Source organism: Eleutherodactylus coqui, unplaced genomic scaffold, assembly GCF_035609145.1.
Source record: "Eleutherodactylus coqui strain aEleCoq1 unplaced genomic scaffold, aEleCoq1.hap1 HAP1_SCAFFOLD_126, whole genome shotgun sequence".
Lineage (NCBI taxonomy): Eukaryota > Metazoa > Chordata > Amphibia > Anura > Eleutherodactylidae > Eleutherodactylus > Eleutherodactylus coqui.
The window spans coordinates 85,841-103,329 of record NW_027101966.1 but is presented as its reverse complement, the minus strand read 5'-3'; positions in this window follow the sequence as shown (position 1 = coordinate 103,329).

Here is a 17,489-nt window from a genome sequence, read left to right as displayed (position 1 = left end):
TGGGGGCACTGTTGATGTTATGGGGTTACTGTGCAGGTCACTATTATGGGGGCACTGTGGATGTTATGGGGTTACTGTGCAGGTCACTGTTATGGGGGCACTGATGATGTTATGGGGTTACTGTGCAGGTCACTATTATGGGGGCACTGTGGATGTTATGGGGTTACTGTGCAGGTCACTGCTATGGGGGCACTGTGGATGTTATAGGGTTACTGTGTAGGTCACTGTTATGGGGGCACTGTGGATGTTATGGGGTTACTGTGCAGGTCACTGTTATGGGGGCACTGTGGATGTTATGGGGTTACTGTGCAGCTCACTGTTATGGGGTCACTGTGGATGTTATGGGGTTACTGTGCAGGTCACTGTTATGGGGGCACTGTGGATGTTATGGGGTTACTGTGCAGGTCACTATTATGGGGGCACTGTGTATGTTATGGGGTTACTGTGCAGGTCACTATTATGGGGGCACTGTGTATGTTATGGGGTTACTGTGCAGGTCACTATTATGGGGGCACTGTGTATGTTATGGGGTTACTGTGCAGGTCACTGTTATGGGGGCACTGTGGATGTTATGGGGTTACTGTGCAGGTCACTATTATGGGGGCACTGTGGATGTTATGGGGTTACTGTGCAGGTCACTGTTATGGGGGCACTGTGGATATTATAGGGTTACTGTGCAGGTCACTGTTATGGGGGCACTGTGGATGTTATAGGGTTACTGTTCAGGTCACTGCTATGGGGGCACTGTGGATGTTATGGGGTTACTGTGCAGGTCACTGTTATGGGGGCACTGTGGATGTTATGGGGTTACTGTGCAGGTCACTGTTATGGGGGCACTGTGTATGTTATGGGGTTACTGTGCAGGTCACTGTTATGGGGGCACTGTGGATGTTATGGGGTTACTGTGCAGGTCACTATTATGGGGGCGCTGTGGATGTTATGGGGTTACTGTGCAGGTCACTGTTATGGGGTCACTGTGGATCTTATAGGGTTACTGTGCAGGTCACTGTTATGGGGGCACTGTGTATGTTATGGGGTTACTGTGCAGGTCACTATTATGGGGGTGCTGTGGATGTTATGGGGTTACTGTGCAGGTCACTGTTATGGGAGCACTGTGGATGTTATGGGGTTACTGTGCAGGTCACTGTTATGGGGGCACTGTGGATGTTATAGGGTTACTGTGCAGGTCACTGTTATGGGGTCACTGTGGATGTTATGGGGTTACTGTGCAGGTCACTGTTATGGGGGCACTGTGGATGTTATAGGGTTACTGTGCAGGTCACTATTATGGGGGCACTGTGGATGTTATAGGGTTACTGTGCAGGTCACTGTTATGGGGGCACTGTGGATGTTATGGGGTTACTGTGCAGGTCACTATTATGGGGGCACTGTGGATGTTATGGGGTTACTGTGCAGGTCACTATTATGGGGTCACTGTGGATGTTATGGGGTTACTGTGCAGGTCACTGTTATGGGGTCACTGTGGATCTTATAGGGTTACTGTGCAGGTCACTGTTATGGGGGCACTGTGGATGTTATGGGCTTACTGTGCAGGTCACTGTTATGGGGGCACTGTGGATGTTATAGGGTTACTGTGCAGGTCACTGTTATGGGGGCACTGTGTATGTTATGGGGTTACTGTGCAGGTCACTGCTATGGGGTCACTGTGGATTTTATAGGGTTACTGTGCAGGTCACTATTATGGGGTCACTGTGGATGTTATGGGGTTACTGTGCAGGTCACTGTTATGGGGGCACTGTGGATGTTATAGGGTTACTGTGCAGGTCACTGTTATGGGGGCACTGTGGATTTTATAGGGTTACTGTGCAGGTCACTATTATGGGGTCACTGTGGATGTTATGGGGTTACTGTGCAGGTCACTGTTATGGGGGCACTGTGGATGTTATAGGGTTACTGTGCAGGTCACTGTTATGGGGGCACTGTGGATGTTATGGGGTTACTGTGCAGGTCACTGTTATGGGGGCACTGTGGATGTTATAGGGTTACTGTGCAGGTCACTGTTATGGGGGCACTGTGGATGTTATGGGGTTACTGTGCAGGTCACTGTTATGGGGGCACTGTGGATGTTATGGGGTTACTGTGCAGGTCACTGTTATGGGGGCACTGTGGATGTTATAGGGTTACTGTGCAGGTCACTGTTATGGGGGCACTGTGGATGTTATGGGGTTACTGTGCAGGTCACTGTTATGGGGGCACTGTGGATGTTATGGGGTTACTGTGCAGGTCACTGTTATGGGGGCACTGTGTATGTTATGGGGTTACTGTGCAGGTCACTGTTATGGGGGCGCTGTGGATGTTATGGGGGCACTGTGCAGGTCACTGTTATGGGGGCACTGTGTATGTTATGGGGTTACTGTGCAGGTCACTGTTATGGGGTCACTGTGGATGTTATGGGGTTACTGTGCAGGTCACTGTTATGGGGTCACTGTGGATGTTATGGGGTTACTGTGCAGGTCACTGTTATGGGGGCACTGTGTATGTTATGGGGTTACTGTGCAGGTCACTGTTATGGGGTCACTGTGGATGTTATGGGGTTACTGTGCAGGTCACTGTTATGGGGTCACTGTGGATCTTATAGGGTTACTGTGCAGGTCACTGTTATGGGGGCACTGTGGATGTTATAGGGTTACTGTGCAGGTCACTGTTATGGGGGCACTGTGTATGTTATGGGGTTACTGTGCAGGTCACTGTTATGTGGGCACTGTGGATGTTATGGGGTTACTGTGCAGGTCACTGTTATGGGGGCACTGTGGATGTTATGGGGTTACTGTGCAGGTCACTGTTATGGGGGCACTGTGGATGTTATGGGGTTACTGTGCAGGTCACTGTTATGGGGTCACTGTGGATCTTATAGGGTTACTGTGCAGGTCACTGTTATGGGGTCACTGTGGATGTTATGGGGTTACTGTGCAGGTCACTGTTATGGGGTCACTGTGTATGTTATGGGGTTACTGTGCAGGTCACTATTATGGGGGCACTGTGTATGTTATGGGGTTACTGTGCAGGTCACTGTTATGTGGGCACTGTGGATGTTATGGGGTTACTGTGCAGGTCACTGTTATGGGGGCACTGTGGATGTTATGGGGTTACTGTGCAGGTCACTGTTATGGGGTCACTGTGGATGTTATGGGGTTACTGTTCAGGTCACTATTATGGGGGCACTGTGGATGTTATGGGGTTACTGTGCAGGTCACTGTTATGGGGTCACTGTGGATGTTATGGGGTTACTGTGCAGGTCACTGTTATGGGGGCACTGTGTATGTTATGGGGTTACTGTGCAGGTCACTTTTATGGGGGCACTGTGGATGTTATAGGGTTACTGTGCAGGTCACTGTTATGGGGTCACTGTGGATGTTATAGGGTTACTGTGCAGGTCACTGTTATGGGGGCACTGTGGATGTTATGGGGTTACTGTGCAGGTCACTGTTATGGGGTCACTGTGTATGTTATGGGGTTACTGTGCAGGTCACTATTATGGGGGCGCTGTGGATCTTATGGGGTTACTGTGCAGGTCACTGTTATGGGGGCACTGTGGATGTTATGGGGTTACTGTGCAGGTTACTGTTATGGGGGCACTGTGTATGTTATGGGGTTACTGTGCAGGTCACTATTATGGGGGCGCTGTGGATCTTATGGGGTTACTGTGCAGGTCACTATTATGGGGGCACTGTGTATGTTATGGGGTTACTGTGCAGGTCACTGTTATGGGGGCACTGTGGATGTTATGGGGTTACTGTGCAGGTCACTGTTATGGGGGCACTGTGGATGTTATGGGGGCACCGTGACTATCACTGTTATGGGGGCACTGTGGATGTTATGGGGTTACTGTGCAGGTCACTGTTATGGGGGCACTGTGGATGTTATGGGGTTACTGTGCAGGTCACTGTTATGGGGGCACTGTGGATGTTATAGGGTTACTGTGCAGGTCACTGTTATGGAGTCACTGTGGATGTTATGGGGTTACTGTGCAGGTCACTGTTATGGGGGCACTTTGGATCTTATAGGGTTACTGTGTAGGTCACTGTTATGGGGGCACTGTGGATGTTATGGGGTTACTGTGCAGGTCACTGTTATGGGGTCACTGTGAATGTTATGGGGTTACTGTGCAGGTCACTGTTATGGGGGCACTGTGTATGTTATGGGGTTACTGTGCAGGTCACTGTTATGGGGGCACTGTGTATGTTATGGGGTTACTGTGCAGGTCACTGTTATGGGGGCACTGTGGATGTTATGGGGTTACTGTGCAGGTCACTGCTATGGGGGCGCTGTGGATGTTATGGGGTTACTGTGCAGGTCACTGTTATGGGGTCACTGTGGATGTTATGGGGTTACTGTGCAGGTCACTATTATGGGGTCACTGTGGATCTTATAGGGTTACTGTGCAGGTCACTGTTATGGGGGCACTGTGGATGTTATAGGGTTACTGTGCAGGTCACTGTTATGGGGGCACTGTGGATGTTATGGGGTTACTGTGCAGGTCACTATTATGGGGTCACTGTGGATCTTATAGGGTTACTGTGCAGGTCACTGTTATGGGGGCACTGTGGATGTTATAGGGTTACTGTGCAGGTCACTGTTATGGGGGCACTGTGTATGTTATGGGGTTACTGTGCAGGTCACTGTTATGGGGGCGCTGTGTATGTTATGGGGTTACTGTGCAGGTCACTGTTATGGGGTCACTGTGTATGTTATGGGGTTACTGTGCAGGTCACTGTTATGGGGGCACTGTGGATGTTATGGAGTCACTGTGCAGGTCACTGTTATGGGGGCACTGTGGATGTTATGGGGTTACTGTGCAGGTCACTGTTATGGAGTCACTGTGGATCTTATAGGGTTACTGTGCAGGTCACTGTTATGGGGGCACTGTGTATGTTATGGGGTTACTGTGCAGGTCACTGTTATGGGGGCACTGTGGATGTTATGGGGTTACTGTGCAGGTCACTGCTATGGGGGCACTGTGGATGTTATAGGGTTACTGTGCAGGTCACTGTTATGGGGGCACTGTGGATATTATGGGGTTACTGTGCAGGTCACTGTTATGGGGTCACTGTGGATGTTATAGGGTTACTGTGCAGGTCACTGTTATGGGGGCACTGTTTATGTTATGGGGTTACTGTGCAGGTCACTGTTATGGGGGCACTGTGGATGTTATGGAGTTACTGTGCTGGTCACTGTTATGGGGTCACTGTGGATCTTATAGGGTTACTGTGCAGGTCACTGTTATGGGGGCACTGTGTATGTTATGGGGTTACTGTGCAGGTCACTGTTATGGGGGCACTGTGGATGTTATAGGGTTACTGTGCAGGTCACTGTTATGGGGGCACTGTGAATGTTATGGGGTTACTGTGCAGGTCACTGTTATGGGGGCACTGTGGATGTTATGGGGTTACTGTACAGGTCACTGTTATGGGGTCACTGTGGATGTTATAGGGTTACTGTGCAGGTCACTGTTATGGGGGCACTGTGGATGTTATGGGGGCACTGTGTATGTTATGGGGTTACTGTGCAGGTCACTGTTATGGGGTCACTGTGGATGTTATAGGGTTACTGTGCAGGTCACTGTTATGTGGGCACTGTGTATGTTATGGGGTTACTGTGCAGGTCACTGTTATGGGGGCACTGTGGATGTTATGGGGTTACTGTGCAGGTCACTGTTATGGGGTCACTGTGGATGTTATAGGGTTACTGTGCAGGTCACTATTATGGGGGCACTGTGTATGTTATGGGGTTACTGTGCAGGTCACTGTTATGGGGGCACTGTGGATGTTATGGGGTTACTGTGCAGGTCACTGCTATGGGGGCACTGTGGATGTTATGGGGTTACTGTGCAGGTCACTATTATGGGGGCGCTGTGGATGTTATGGGGTTACTGTGGATGTTATAGGGTTACTGTGCAGGTCACTGTTATGGGGGCACTGTGTATTTTATGGGGTTACTGTGCAGGTCACTGTTATGGGGGCACTGTGGATGTTATGGGGTTACTGTGCAGGTCACTGTTATGGGGGCGCTGTGGATGTTATAGGGTTACTGTGCAGGTCACTGTTATGGGGGCACTGTGTATGTTATGGGGTTACTGTGCAGGTCACTGTTATGGGGGCACTGTGGATGTTATGGGGTTACTGTGCAGGTCACTGTTATGGGGGCACTGTGGATGTTATGGGGTCACTGTGCAGGTCACTGTTATGGGGGCACTGTGTATTTTATGGGGTTACTGTGCAGGTCACTGTTATGGGGGCACTGTGGATGTTATGGGGTTACTGTGCAGGTCACTGTTATGGGGGCGCTGTGGATGTTATAGGGTTACTGTGCAGGTCACTGTTATGGGGGCACTGTGTATGTTATGGGGTTACTGTGCAGGTCACTGTTATGGGGGCACTGTGGATGTTATGGGGTTACTGTGCAGGTCACTGTTATGGGGGCGCTGTGGATGTTATAGGGTTACTGTGCAGGTCACTGTTATGGGGGCACTGTGTATGTTATGGGGTTACTGTGCAGGTCACTGTTATGGGGGCACTGTGGATGTTATGGGGTTACTGTGCAGGTCACTGTTATGGGGGCACTGTGGATGTTATGGGGTCACTGTGCAGGTCACTGTTATGGGGGCACTGTGGATGTTATGGGGTTACTGTGCAGGTCACTGTTATGGGGGCACTGTGGATGTTATGGGGTCACTGTGCAGGTCACTGTTATGGGGGCACTGTGGATGTTATGGGGTTACTGTGCAGGTCACTATTATGGGGGCACTGTGGATGTTATGGGGTTACTGTGCAGGTCACTGTTATGGGGGCACTGTGTATGTTATGGGGTTACTGTGCAGGTCACTGTTATGGGGTCACTGTGGATCTTATAGGGTTACTGTGCAGGTCACTGTTATGGGGGCACTGTGGATGTTATAGGGTTACTGTGCAGGTCACTATTATGGGGGCGCTGTGTATGTTATGGGGTTACTGTGCAGGTCACTGTTATGGGGGCACTGTGGATGTTATAGGGTTACTGTGCAGGTCACTATTATGGGGTCACTGTGGATGTTATGGGGTTACTGTGCAGGTCACTGTTATGGGGGCACTGTGGATGTTATGGGGTTACTGTGCAGGTCACTGTTATGGGGTCACTGTGGATCTTATAGGGTTACTGTGCAGGTCACTGTTATGGGGTCACTGTGGATCTTATAGGGTTACTGTGCAGGTCACTGTTATGGGGGCACTGTGGATTTTATAGGGTTACTGTGCAGGTCACTATTATGGGGGCACTGTGGATGTTATAGGGTTACTGTGCAGGTCACTGTTATGGGGGCACTGTGGATGTTATAGGGTTACTGTGCAGGTCACTATTATGGGGGCACTGTGGATGTTATGGGGGCACTGTGAATGTTATGGGGTTACTGTGCAGGTCACTGTTATGGGGGCGCTGTGGATGTTATGGGGTTACTGTGCAGGTCACTGTTATGGGGGCACTGTGTATGTTATGGGGTTACTGTGCAGGTCACTGTTATGGGGGCGCTGTGGATGTTATGGGGTTACTGTGCAGGTCACTGTTATGGGGTCACTGTGGATGTTATGGGGTTACTGTGCAGGTCACTATTATGGGGGCACTGTGGATGTTATGGAGTTACTGTGCAGGTCACTGTTATGGGGGCACTGTGGATGTTATGGGGTTACTGTGCAGGTCACTGTTATGGGGGCACTGTGGATCTTATAGGGTTACTGTGCAGGTCACTGTTATGGGGGCACTGTGGATGTTATAGGGTTACTGTGCAGGTCACTGTTATGGGGGCACTGTTGATGTTATGGGTTTACTGTGCAGGTCACTGTTATGGGGGCACTGTGGATGTTATAGGGTTACTGTGCAGGTCACTATTATGGGGGCACTGTGGATGTTATAGGGTTACTGTGCAGGTCACTGTTATGGGGGCACTGTGGATCTTATAGGGTTACTGTGCAGGTCACTATTATGGGGTCACTGTGGATGTTATGGGGTTACTGTGCAGGTCACTGTTATGGGGTCACTGTGGATCTTATAGGGTTACTGTGCAGGTCACTGTTATGGGGGCACTGTGGATTTTATAGGGTTACTGTGCAGGTCACTATTATGGGGGCACTGTGGATGTTATGGGGTTACTGTGCAGGTCACTATTATGGGGGCACTGTGGATGTTATGGGGTTACTGTGCAGGTCACTGTTATGGGGGCACTGTGGATGTTATAGGGTTACTGTGCAGGTCACTATTATGGGGGCGCTGTGGATTTTATAGGGTTACTGTGCAGGTCACTATTATGGGGGCACTGTGGATGTTATGGGGTTACTGTGCAGGTCACTATTATGGGGGCACTGTGGATGTTATGGGGTTACTGTGCAGGTCACTGTTATGGGGGCACTGTGGATGTTATGGGGTTACTGTGCAGGTCACTATTATGGGGGCACTGTGGATGTTATGGGGTTACTGTGCAGGTCACTGTTATGGGGGCACTGTGGATGTTATGGGGTTACTGTGCAGGTCACTGTTATGGGGGCACTGTGGATGTTATGGGGTTACTGTGCAGGTCACTGTTATGGGGTCACTGTGGATGTTATGGGGTTACTGTGCAGGTCACTGTTATGAGGTCACTGTGGATGTTATAGGGTTACTGTGCAGGTCACTGTTATGGGGTCACTGTGGATGTTATGGGGTTACTGTGCAGGTCACTATTATGGGGGCACTGTGGATGTTATGGGGTTACTGTGCAGGTCACTGTTATGGGGGCACTGTGGATGTTATGGGGTTACTGTGCAGGTCACTATTATGGGGGCACTGTGGATGTTATGGGGTTACTGTGCAGGTCACTGTTATGGGGGCACTGTGGATGTTATGGGGTTACTGTGCAGGTCACTGTTATGGGGGCACTGTGGATGTTATGGGGTTACTGTGCAGGTCACTGTTATGGGGGCACTGTGTATGTTATGGGGTTACTGTGCAGGTCACTATTATGGGGGCACTGTGGATGTTATGGGGTTACTGTGCAGGTCACTATTATGGGGGCACTGTGGATGTTATGGGGTTACTGTGCAGGTCACTGTTATGGGGTCACTGTGGATGTTATAGGGTTACTGTGCAGGTCACAGTTATGGGGGCACTGTGGATGTTATGGGGTTACTGTGCAGGTCACTGTTATGAGGTCACTGTGGATGTTATAGGGTTACTGTGCAGGTCACTGTTATGGGGGCACTGTGGATGTTATGGGGTTACTGTGCAGGTCACTGTTATGAGGTCACTGTGGATGTTATAGGGTTACTGTGCAGGTCACTGTTATGGGGGCGCTGTGGATTTTATAGGGTTACTGTGCAGGTCAGTATTATGGGGGCACTGTGGATGTTATGGGGTTACTGTGCAGGTCACTGTTATGGGGGCACTGTGGATCTTATAGGGTTACTGTGCAGGTCACTGTTATGGGGTCACTGTGGATGTTATGGGGTTACTGTGCAGGTCACTATTATGGGGGCACTGTGGATGTTATGGGGTTACTGTGCAGGTCACTGTTATGGGGGCACTGTGGATGTTATGGGGTTACTGTGCAGGTCACTATTATGGGGGCACTTTGGATGTTATGGGGTTACTGTGCAGGTCACTGTTATGGGGGCACTGTGGATGTTATGGGGTTACTGTGCAGGTCACTATTATGGGGGCACTGTGGATGTTATGGGGTTACTGTGCAGGTCACTGTTATGGGGTCACTGTGGATGTTATAGGGTTACTGTGCAGGTCACAGTTATGGGGGCGCTGTGGATGTTATGGGGTTACTGTGCAGGTCACTGTTATGGGGGCACTGTGGGTGTTATGGGGTTACTGTTCAGGTCACTGTTATGGGGGCACTGTGGATGTTATAGGGTTACTGTGCAGGTCACTGTTATGGGGGCACTGTGGATGTTATGGGGTTACTGTGCAGGTCACTGTTATGGGGGCACTGTGGATGTTATGGGGTTACTGTGCAGGTCACTGTTATGGGGGCACTGTGTATGTTATGGGGTTACTGTGCAGGTCACTGTTATGGGGGCACTGTGGATGTTATAGGGTTACTGTGCAGGTCACTGTTATGGGGGCACTGTGGATGTTATGGGGTTACTGTGCAGGTCACTATTATGGGGGCACTGTGGATGTTATGGGGTAACTGTGCAGGTCACTATTATGGGGGCACTGTGGATGTTATGGGGTTACTGTGCAGGTCACTGTTATGGGGGCACTGTGGATGTTATGGGGTTACTGTGCAGGTCACTGTTATGGGGGCACTGTGGATGTTATGGGGTTACTGTGCAGGTCACTGTTATGGGGGCACTGTGGATGTTATGGGGGCACTGTGTATGTTATGGGGTTACTGTGCAGGTCACTGTTATGGGGGCACTGTGGATGTTATGGGGTTACTGTGCAGGTCACTGTTATGGGGGCGCTGTGGATGTTATGGGGTTACTGTGCAGGTCACTGTTATGGGGTCACTGTGGATGTTATGGGGTTACTGTGCAGGTCACTGTTATGGGGTCACTGTGGATGTTATGGGGTTACTGTGCAGGTCACTGTTATGGGGGCACTGTGGATGTTATGGGGTTACTGTGCAGGTCACTATTATGGGGGCACTGTGTATGTTATAGGGTTACTGTGCAGGTCACTGTTATGGGGGCGCTGTGGATGTTATGGGGGCACTGTGTATGTTATGGGGTTACTGTGCAGGTCACTGTTATGGGGGCACTGTGGATGTTATGGGGTTACTGTGCAGGTCACTGTTATGGGGGCGCTGTGGATGTTATGGGGTTACTGTGCAGGTCACTGTTATGGGGTCACTGTGGATGTTATGGGGTTACTGTGCAGGTCACTGTTATGGGGGCACTGTGTATGTTATGGGGTTACTGTGCAGGTCACTGTTATGGGGGCGCTGTTGATGTTATGGGGTTACTGTGCAGGTCACTGTTATGGGGTCACTGTGGATGTTATGGGGTTACTGTGCAGGTCACTGTTATGGGGGCACTGTGGATGTTATGGGGTTACTGTGCAGGTCACTGTTATGGGGGCACTGTGGATGTTATGGGGTTACTGTGCAGGTCACTATTATGGGGGCACTGTGTATGTTATAGGGTTACTGTGCAGGTCACTGTTATGGGGGCACTGTGGATGTTATGGGGGCACTGTGTATGTTATGGGGTTACTGTGCAGGTCACTGTTATGGGGGCACTGTGGATGTTATGGGGTTACTGTGCAGGTCACTGTTATGGGGTCACTGTGGATGTTATGGGGTTACTGTGCAGGTCACTATTATGGGGTCACTGTGGATGTTATGGCGTTACTGTGCAGGTCACTGTTATGGGGTCACTGTGGATGTTATGGGGTTACTGTGCAGGTCACTGTTATGGGGGCACTGTGGATGTTATGGGGTTACTGTGCAGGTCACTGTTATGGGGGCGCTGTTGATGTTATGGGGTTACTGTGCAGGTCACTGTTATGGGGGCGCTGTTGATGTTATGGGGTTACTGTGCAGGTCACTGTTATGGGGGCGCTGTGGATGTTATAGGGTTACTGTGCAGGTCACTATTATGGGGGCACTGTGGATGTTATGGGGGCACTGTGGATGTTATAGGGTTACTGTGCAGGTCACTATTATGGGGTCACTGTGGATGTTATGGGGTTACTGTGCAGGTCACTGTTATGGGGGCACTGTGGATGTTATAGGGTTACTGTGCAGGTCACTGTTATGGGGGCACTGTGTATGTTATGGGGTTACTGTGCAGGTCACTGTTATGGGGGCACTGTGTATGTTATGGGGTTACTGTGCAGGTCACTGTTATGGGGGCACTGTGGATGTTATGGGGTTACTGTGCAGGTCACTATTATGGGGGCACTGTGGATCTTATAGGGTTACTGTGCAGGTCACTGTTATGGGGGCACTGTGGATGTTATGGGGTTACTGTGCAGGTCACTGTTATGGGGGCACTGTGGATGTTATGGGGTTACTGTGCAGGTCACTGTTATGGGGGCACTGTGTATGTTATGGGGTTACTGTGCAGGTCACTATTATGGGGGCACTGTGTATGTTATGGGGTTACTGTGCAGGTCACTGTTATGGGGGCACTGTGGATGTTATGGGGTTACTGTGCAGGTCACTGTTATGGGGGCACTGTGGATGTTATGGGGTTACTGTGCAGGTCACTATTATGGGGGCACTGTGTATGTTATGGGGTTACTGTGCAGGTCACTGTTATGGGGGCGCTGTGGATGTTATGGGGTTACTGTGCAGGTCACTGTTATGGGGTCACTGTGTATGTTATGGGGTTACTGTGCAGGTCACTGTTATGGGGTCACTGTGGATTTTATAGGGTTACTGTGCAGGTCACTGTTATGGGGGCACTGTGGATCTTATAGGGTTACTGTGCAGGTCACTGTTATGGGGGCACTGTTGATGTTATGGCGTTACTGTGCAGGTCACTGTTATGGGGGCACTGTGTATGTTATGGGGTTACTGTGCAGGTCACTGTTATGGGGGCGCTGTGGATGTTATGGGGTTACTGTGCAGGTCACTATTATGGGGGCACTGTGGATCTTATAGGGTTACTGTGCTGGTCACTGTTATGGGGTCACTGTGGATCTTATAGGGTTACTGTGCAGGTCACTGTTATGGGGTCACTGTGGATCTTATAGGGTTACTGTGCAGGTCACTGTTATGGGGTCACTGTGGATGTTATAGGGTTACTGTGCAGGTCACTATTATGGGGGCGCTGTGTATGTTATGGGGTTACTGTGCAGGTCACTGTTATGGGGGCACTGTGGATGTTATAGGGTTACTGTGCAGGTCACTGTTATGGGGGCACTGTGGATGTTATGGGGTTACTGTGCAGGTCACTGTTATGGGGGCACTGTGGATGTTATGGGGTTACTGTGCAGGTCACTGTTATGGGGGCACTGTGGATTTTATAGGGTTACTGTGCAGGTCACTATTATGGGGGCACTGTGGATGTTATAGGGTTACTGTGCAGGTCACTGTTATGGGGGCACTGTGGATGTTATAGGGTTACTGTGCAGGTCACTATTATGGGGGCACTGTGGATGTTATGGGGGCACTGTGAATGTTATGGGGTTACTGTGCAGGTCACTGTTATGAGGTCACTGTGGATGTTATAGGGTTACTGTGCAGGTCACTGTTATGGGGGCGCTGTGGATGTTATGGGGTTACTGTGCAGGTCACTGTTATGGGGGCACTGTGGATGTTATGGGGTTACTGTGCAGGTCACTATTATGGGGGCACTGTGGATGTTATGGGGTTACTGTGCAGGTCACTGTTATGGGGTCACTGTGGATGTTATAGGGTTACTGTGCAGGTCACAGTTATGGGGGCGCTGTGGATGTTATGGGGTCACTGTGCAGGTCACTGTTATTGGGGCACTGTGGATGTTATGGGGTTACTGTTCAGGTCACTGTTATGGGGGCACTGTGGATGTTATAGGGTTACTGTGCAGGTCACTGTTATGGGGGCACTGTGGATGTTATGGGGTTACTGTGCAGGTCACTGTTATGGGGGCACTGTGGATGTTATGGGGTTACTGTGCAGGTCACTGTTATGGGGGCACTGTGTATGTTATGGGGTTACTGTGCAGGTCACTGTTATGGGGGCACTGTGGATGTTATGGGGTTACTGTGCAGGTCACTGTTATGGGGTCACTGTGGATGTTATGGGGTTACTGTGCAGGTCACTATTATGGGGGCACTGTGGATGTTATGGGGTAACTGTGCAGGTCACTATTATGGGGGCACTGTGGATGTTATGGGGTTACTGTGCAGGTCACTGTTATGGGGTCACTGTGGATGTTATGGGGTTACTGTGCAGGTCACTGTTATGGGGGCGCTGTGGATGTTATAGGGTTACTGTGCAGGTCACTGTTATGGGGGCACTGTGGATGTTATGGGGTTACTGTGCAGGTCACTGTTATGGGGGCACTGTGGATGTTATGGGGTTACTGTGCAGGTCACTGTTATGGGGGCACTGTGGATGTTATGGGGTTACTGTGCAGGTCACTATTATGGGGGCACTGTGTATGTTATAGGGTTACTGTGCAGGTCACTGTTATGGGGGCACTGTGGATGTTATGGGGGCACTGTGTATGTTATGGGGTTACTGTGCAGGTCACTGTTATGGGGGCACTGTGGATGTTATGGGGTTACTGTGCAGGTCACTGTTATGGGGGCGCTGTGGATGTTATGGGGTTACTGTGCAGATCACTGTTATGGGGTCACTGTGGATGTTATGGGGTTACTGTGCAGGTCACTGTTATGGGGGCACTGTGTATGTTATGGGGTTACTGTGCAGGTCACTGTTATGGGGGCGCTGTTGATGTTATGGGGTTACTGTGCAGGTCACTGTTATGGGGGCGCTGTTGATGTTATGGGGTTACTGTGCAGGTCACTGTTATGGGGGCGCTGTGGATGTTATAGGGTTACTGTGCAGGTCACTATTATGGGGGCACTGTGGATGTTATGGGGGCACTGTGGATGTTATAGGGTTACTGTGCAGGTCACTATTATGGGGTCACTGTGGATGTTATGGGGTTACTGTGCAGGTCACTGTTATGGGGGCACTGTGGATGTTATAGGGTTACTGTGCAGGTCACTGTTATGGGGGCACTGTGTATGTTATGGGGTTACTGTGCAGGTCACTATTATGGGGTCACTGTGGATCTTATGGGGTTACTGTGCAGGTCACTGCTATGGGGGCACTGTGGATGTTATAGGGTTACTGTGCAGGTCACTGTTATGGGGGCACTGTGGATGTTATGGGGTTACTGTGCAGGTCACTGTTATGGGGGCACTGTGTATGTTATGGGGTTACTGTGCAGGTCACTGTTATGGGGTCACTGTGGATGTTATGGGGTTACTGTGCAGGTCACTGTTATGGGGGCACTGTGGATGTTATGGGGTTACTGTGCAGGTCACTGTTATGGGGGCACTGTGGATGTTATGGGGTTACTGTGCAGGTCACTATTATGGGGGCACTGTGTATGTTATGGGGTTACTGTGCAGGTCACTATTATGGGGGCACTGTGTATGTTATGGGGTTACTGTGCAGGTCACTGTTATGGGGGCACTGTGTATGTTATGGGGTTACTGTGCAGGTCACTGTTATGGGGGCACTGTGGATGTTATGGGGTTACTGTGCAGGTCACTGTTATGGGGGCACTGTGGATGTTATGGGGTTACTGTGCAGGTCACTGTTATGGGGGCACTGTTGATGTTATGGGGTTACTGTGCAGGTCACTGTTATGGGGGCACTGTGTATGTTATAGGGTTACTGTGCAGGTCACTGTTATGGGGGCGCTGTGGATGTTATGGGGTTACTGTGCAGGTCACTGTTATGGAGTCACTGTGGATGTTATGGGGTTACTGTGCAGGTCACTGTTATGGGGGCACTGTGTATGTTATGGGGTTACTGTGCAGGTCACTATTATGGGGGCACTGTGGATGTTATAGGGTTACTGTGCAGGTCACTGTTATGGGGGCACTGTGGATGTTATGGGGTTACTGTGCAGGTCACTGTTATGGGGGCACTGTGGATGTTATAGGGTTACTGTGCAGGTCACTGTTATGGGGGCACTGTGTATGTTATGGGGTTACTGTGCAGGTCACTATTATGGGGGCACTGTGTATGTTATGGGGTTACTGTGCAGGTCACTGTTATGGGGGCACTGTGGATGTTATGGGGTTACTGTGCAGGTCACTGTTATGGGGGCGCTGTGGATGTTATGGGGTTACTGTGCAGGTCACTGTTATGGGGTCACTGTGTATGTTATGGGGTTACTGTGCAGGTCACTGTTATGGGGTCACTGTGGATTTTATAGGGTTACTGTGCAGGTCACTGTTATGGGGGCACTGTGGATCTTATAGGGTTACTGTGCAGGTCACTGTTATGGGGGCACTGTTGATGTTATGGCGTTACTGTGCAGGTCACTGTTATGGGGGCACTGTGTATGTTATGGGGTTACTGTGCAGGTCACTGTTATGGGGTCACTGTGGGTGTTATGGGGTTACTGTGCAGGTCACTGTTATGGGGGCGCTGTGGATGTTATGGGGTTACTGTGCAGGTCACTGTTATGGGGGCACTGTGTATGTTATGGGGTTACTGTGCAGGTCACTATTATGGGGGCACTGTGGATCTTATAGGGTTACTGTGCTGGTCACTGTTATGGGGTCACTGTGGATCTTATAGGGTTACTGTGCAGGTCACTATTATGGGGGCACTGTGTATGTTATGGGGTTACTGTGCAGGTCACTGTTATGGGGTCACTGTGGATTTTATAGGGTTACTGTGCAGGTCACTATTATGGAGGCACTGTGGATCTTATAGGGTTACTGTGCAGGTCACTGTTATGGGGTCACTGTGGATCTTATAGGGTTACTGTGCAGGTCACTATTATGGAGGCACTGTGGATGTTATGGGGTTACTGTGCAGGTCACTGTTATGGGGTCACTGTGGATCTTATAGGGTTACTGTGCAGGTCACTATTATGGGGGCACTGTGTATGTTATGGGGTTACTGTGCAGGTCACTGTTATGGGGTCACTGTGGATTTTATAGGGTTACTGTGCAGGTCACTATTATGGGGTCACCGTGTATGTTATGGGGTTACTGTGCAGGTCACTGTTATGGGGGCACTGTGGATGTTATGGGGTTACTGTGCAGGTCACTATTATGGAGGCACTGTGGATCTTATAGGGTTACTGTGCAGGTCACTATTATGGAGGCACTGTGGATCTTATAGGGTTACTGTGCAGGTCACTATTATGGAGGCACTGTGGATGTTATGGGGTTACTGTGCAGGTCACTGTTATGGGGTCACTGTGGATTTTATAGGGTTACTGTGCAGGTCACTATTATGGAGGCACTGTGGATGTTATGGGGTTACTGTGCAGGTCACTGTTATGGGGTCACTGTGGATCTTATAGGGTTACTGTGCAGGTCACTATTATGGAGGCACTGTGGATCTTATAGGGTTACTGTGCAGGTCACTATTATGGAGGCACTGTGGATGTTATGGGGTTACTGTGCAGGTCACTGTTATGGGGTCACTGTGGATCTTATAGGGTTACTGTGCAGGTCACTATTATGGGGGCACTGTGTATGTTATGGGGTTACTGTGCAGGTCACTGTTATGGGGTCACTGTGGATTTTATAGGGTTACTGTGCAGGTCACTATTATGGGGTCACTGTGTATGTTATGGGGTTACTGTGCAGGTCACTGTTATGGGGGCACTGTGGATGTTATGGGGTTACTGTGCAGGTCACTATTATGGAGGCACTGTGTATGTTATGGGGTTACTGTGCAGGTCACTGTTATGGGGGCACTGTGGATGTTATGGGGTTACTGTGCAGGTCACTGTTATGGGGGCACTGTGGATGTTATGGGGTTACTGTGCAGGTCACTGTTATGGGGGCACTGTGTATGTTATGGGGTTACTGTGCAGGTC